Below are 6000 nucleotides of genomic sequence, written 5' to 3'. Positions count from 1 at the left end.
ATAACGTTATCTACTTTCTACTCATCGTCCTGTCTTACAATGAATTAAGTACCACATCCTCGTTTCGTTTGTTAATAACGTTATCTACTTCCTACTCATCGTCCTGTCTTACAATGAATTAAGTACCACATTCTCGTTTCATTTGTTAATAACGTTATCTACTTCCTACTCATCGTCCTGTCTTACAATGAATTAAGTACCACATTGTCGTTTCGTTTGTTAATAACGTTATCTACTTCCTACTCATCGTCCTGTCTTACAATGAATTAAGTACCACATTCTCGTTTTGTTTGTTAATAACGTTATCAACTTTCTACTCATCGTCCTGTCTTACAATGAATTAAGTACCACATTGTCGTTTCGTTTGTTAATAACGTTATCTACTTCCTACTCATCGTCCTGTCTTACAATGAATTAAGTACCACATTGTCGTTTCGTTTGTTAATAACGTTATCTACTTCCTACTCATCGTCCTGTCTTACAATGAATTAAGTACCACATTGTCGTTTCGTTTGTTAATAACGTTATCTACTTCCTACTCATCGTCCTGTCTTACAATGAATTAAGTACCACATTGTCGTTTCGTTTGTTAATAACGTTATCTACTTCCTACTCATCGTCCTGTCTTACAATGAATTAAGTACCACATTGTCGTTTCGTTTGTTAATAACGTTATCTACTTCCTACTCATCGTCCTGTCTTACAATGAATTAAGTACCACATTGTCGTTTCATTTGTTAATAACGTTATCTACTTCCTACTCATCGTCCTGTCTTACAATGATTTAAGTACCACATTGTCGTTTCGTTTGTTAATAACGTTATCTACTTCCTACTCATCGTCTCTGTATCCTCTTACTTCCGTCGTATTGTTAGTGGTTTATTTTGAATTAACTCTAACAGTTTTCTACCCTATTCTGAATTAACTCTAACAGTATTCTACTATATTCTGAATTAACTCTAACACTATTCTATTATAAACTTTCTTAATACACACACAATAGTGTGGATGGTGAGATCGATACAAAATCAAGAGATCGAAGAATGAATTGAAATAAATAAAAAACATCGTATATTTTGGGGTAACAAAATTTATCTAAGGATGTTCAGGTATGACAAGTGTCTCTTCATATACAAATCGATTGATATTTTTTGGAGTGAATGGAATTGAACTTTCCGAATGTCGCGTAGCTTGAGATTTCTGCGTACAGGCGTGAAATTAAATAAGGTATAACTGTTTGTCAGGTTGACTTTGACGAAGTGTCGCTGCTGTGAGCGAGGAGAACACGTGCAGGTGAGCTGATGTTTATGATTTGTCTGTCCTGAATTGATTTATACTTTACAATGCCAAATTAGTTGGAGATAGGGTTTATACAGCAGTGAGGCATACATGTAACAAGATAGAGCTGTAGAGGAAAGATGATTGCAGAAAAGCCCTTTTCTCAACCCAGAGATATTAAAATTTATTCGGGTTTCTTTTTCTTTTCTTTCTTTATTATTTTTTGGTTGGATGAGTTCTCTATATTAGAGTAGATGATGGTTTAAGGTCCGGGTAAATGTGCTCGTACTTATAGTGGTGATCTAGATAGTACTTAGGGTTAAGTAGTATTCCCAGATAAATAGTCACTTGGGGTTATAAGTGACCTATGGTATACCATTTCAGGAAAAAGCCACTAACTCTAGATGATCTGTTTCACTTTCCGAATTGACTTGGAAAATATGAGTATATATATATATGTGTGGGCTTCACATCTTTGAGAGTATCTCATTCAAATGTCACAAATAAATAAGCAAGAAGTGTATTGTTTAAACAAGGGAAGGAAATTGTTATATTATTGGTTTTTCTAAGTTAAGCTAATCTCCTGACAAGCAAGAAGTGTATTGTTTAAACAAGGGAAGGAAATTGTTAGTGTGGTTATATTATTGGTTTTTCTAAGTTAAGCTAATCTCCTGACAAGCAAGAAGTGTATTGTTTAAACAAGGGAAGGAAATTGTTATATTATTGGTCTTTCTAAGTTATTTTACTAGTTTAAAGATCTACCTTTAAGACATTTAATTTTATTATAGCTATAGAATGCTTTGACGTGGATGTAATTTAATGATGTAGGTATTATCCTTGGAGGATGATTTATTGTTTTCTGAATGTTAAGAAAGGTGTGACCGGACATGTTTAGAACGTTGGCACAGTCTTACTTTAAAACGGGTGTTTTGCGAAGTCTAAATTTCCTAATGACAGGAATAGTGCTTGACACCATTAAAGTTCCAGAAATCAGGACTGTAATTATATATTACCACATTTAAGGAAGAAAACACAAAGTTAATCCAAAAGAGTTCGCAGAAAATATCCATTTTTTTTACAAATATTACTTGACACTTGTTATAACTTGAGGTGTAAATCAAAAATATAACTTTATCATATATATATCTGAATACGTTATCAGAAGTTCTGAAATAACTTTTATCTATTTCTCTCAGAGACTTAGAGGTGAGTCCGGAGCTGAAATCGCTAAAAACCGTGTTTCATTCCTCGTGATGGGAATAGCACAGATAGCCTATTGTGTAGCTTTGTGCTTAGCAGCAAATAAACAAAAGAAAAACTGGTATTTCTAAGAAACTTAGTTACCTTCATTTCTAACAAAAATAGTTCGTTTAATACTATTCTTCAAGAAGGAACTTGTAAGAGCTGGTCATTGAATTCATGGGAAAACAGAGCAACACAAAACTGTGGAAAATAATAATAATATCGTATTAAAACTCGTCTAAACCAACGTCTAATTATTTAAAGTTGGTCATCAGTGTTTCCTTTCCTCCTGGTAGTTCAAGAGTGCATCTGGAGGCTTACAAAGCCAATAATATAGTTTCGATATATGTGGTGGCAAAGCACAGAGAATCCATTGTTTAAATGTTTGTTTACGAACAACAAAACTCACAGCTAAAGACAGTATTTAGTTATTCTAATTGAAACAAGCTATAATTCGACAACTAAGCTACATGTCACTCATAAAACACTAACAAATAAATCATTCTCAAACGAATGCCAAAAATAACACTAGGCCTAAATCATACACTTATACTCTTTTTAAAACCACGGATAACGTCATATTACAGTTATAATCATGTATAGTAACTACTGTACAATAATATCATTCACGAGCTTTAGTTAAGTTCCATGGCAATAAAACTAATCATGCGATCGAAATGGACACCATTAATAATTCATCTTGCAAATAACGACTTGATAGACATGGTTTTAGGTCTTCACATCTCATGACATTTCAGTTCAATATGGAGTACGATCACCTAGAGAGAAGTGAAGGGAACTCAAAGCGATGTTTTAACTTTAGCATCAGAACGAAACAACACAAAGAAAATCTGATATATTTGCTCTCAGCCAATCAGTGAATACTTACCATATACATGGCCCTCTGTAGGAACTCGAGGCATATACATGGCCCTCTGTAGGAACTCGAGGCACATTATTTTTACCAATCATTTCCCATTTTTCAATTGGCTAAGATTAATTAGTTTTGACATATATAAAAAAGGGGCTGTCCTTTTATTGACAATTCATACAGTTGATGTTTTATGGTTAATTTTAAATTCTACTCTTTTTACCTTTTTTCTTCGTCTATTAAACTTGGTGATTCTCATAACAGTAATTCGGAATTATTTTAACTTTCCCTATTAAAAAAAAAAGGAATTTAATCAATCAAATTTCGGTAAATTTTCCAACACTTTTAAAATTAATCACTTTTCCCTAAAATAATTATCCCAATAATAGCGCATCCAAAAATAAAGTAATTCCTTTAAGGAAAAACAAAAATAAAGATTGAATATCATTGGTTTTAACCACAGTTACGACAGAAAGTGTTCGTACCCCTGCATCGTGAGTAGTTTTTTTCCCCATAACTTAAAAAGTATCACGAGTAGGATAATGAAAGTATAGTATATCATAAATATTATATTAGCACACATCTACATAATTTTTATATATAATTTGAACAACAAATAAACTGTTTATAAACAAATAACCAAACATAGGAGGGGCAGAAAGTGTTCGTGCGTCTACTTTAATGGTCAGTTGTGTAGCCTTTCAGGTGAATTACTTGGCGTAATCTCTCCTCATAGCCCTCCATGATCGTTTGACAGTACTCGACTGGTATTTTCTTCCATTCTTCTTTACAGAAGGCCTCCAACTCTTGCAAGTTTTTCGGATTACGCTGATGAACTCTGGTCTTCAACTCATGCCAAACGTTTTCAATTGCGTTGGAATCGGGTCACTGCAATGGCCGCTCCAGAACGCTTATATGATTCCTCTGCAACCAGGATTGCACATATTTCGATGTGTACTTGGGGTCATTGTCGTGCTGGAAGATCCAACGACGCCCAAGCCACAAGTTCCGAGCATCATTCTTGATATAAGTGCCTAATATATCAACGTACTCATCTTTTTTTCATGATTCCGTTGACGCGGTGAAGACTGCCTACACCAGAAGAGCTGAAGGAACCCCATAGCATGACCGAGCCACCTCTGTGTTTAACTGTAGTGACGGTGTTCTTTGGAAGATTTCGTTACCCCTTCTTACGGAAAATATTGCGAATATCATTGTGGTCGAAAAGCTAGATTTTAGTCTCGTCTAACCAAAGAATAGTCTTCCAATAGGTAAAGGGTTTATCTACATGCTTTCTTGCATACCTTAATTGTGCTTCTAAACAAACTGGCTTTAAATATGGAGTTCTACGAGGATGGCATGCTTTGAACTCACAAGAGCGTAACATGTTTGTAACTGTAGAGGTTCTTACTTCAATCCCAGTTTCCCTTATCAGCTTCTGTATGTCATTACGTGTTAAACGAGGGTTCCTACTAACTTCTCTGAGAACCTTCCTCTTGGTTTTCTCTGGAATTTTGGTGGGGCGTCCGAAACGAGGGAGGTTAGCTGTTGATCCTGTAAGCTTAAACTTGGCAATTATGCTTTGAACAGTATATTTCGGCGTAGCAATACCGAAAAGAGACACACGAGACTTGTATTTTACAATAATTCGGTTTTTTTAAACCACTGGACAGTTGTTTCCTGTTCGCGATGATGACCAAGCAGATAATGACGGAGAGGGTGCTAAATTGCCGGAAGTACATTTTTTGCTGGCTAAATTCCAATAATTATGAACCCAGTGTCTAGTTCTGGAATGGTATAATGTAGTTTATTCGCCAAACTAAACAAAATTTTTACGGGAATATCAGTTTTTTCACACGTTCTGAACTGTACGAACACTTTCTGCTTCTCCTATTTTTGGTTATTTGTTTATAAACAGTTTATTTGTCGTTTAATTTACATAAAAAAATTATCTAGGTGTGTGTTAGTATAATATTTATATTATATTTTATGTCTATTAGCCTAATCGTGATACTTTTTAAGTTATGAGGACAAAACTACTCGGGACGCAGAGGTACGAACACTTTCTGTCGTAGCTGTACCTTCAAAACCCCTTCAGTGGCTCAGCGGTACGTCAGAGGATTTACGATGTAAAAACCGGATTTCAATACCCGTGGTAAGCAGACCACAAATAGCTATTTATTACTATTTGTTCAGTCACCTTTAACACCATTTCATTCTATTTATTACCATTTGTTCAGTCACCTTCAGCACCATTTCATTCTATTTATTCCTATTTGTGCAGACACCTTTAACACCATTTCATTCTATTTATTCCTATTTGTGAAGAACACCTTTAACACCATTTCATTCTATTTATTAGTATTTGTGCAGACATCTTTAACACCATTTCATTCTATTTATTCTTGTTTGTGCAGACACCTTTAACACCATTTCATTCTATTTATTACTATTTGTTCAGTCACCTTTAACACCATTTCATTCTATTTATTGCTATTCGTAAAGACACCTTTAACACCATAAACTTTAACTAGTTTCTGCACGACATACAAAACGTTCGTTCCTTTTTCTTTTGAATTTTGCAAAAAAATTAAAAATATGGTACTGTC

The sequence above is a fragment of the Tachypleus tridentatus genome, chromosome 12 (assembly GCF_004210375.1).
Source record: "Tachypleus tridentatus isolate NWPU-2018 chromosome 12, ASM421037v1, whole genome shotgun sequence".
Classification (NCBI taxonomy): Eukaryota; Metazoa; Arthropoda; class Merostomata; order Xiphosura; family Limulidae; genus Tachypleus; species Tachypleus tridentatus.
This window is presented reverse-complemented; position numbering follows the sequence as displayed.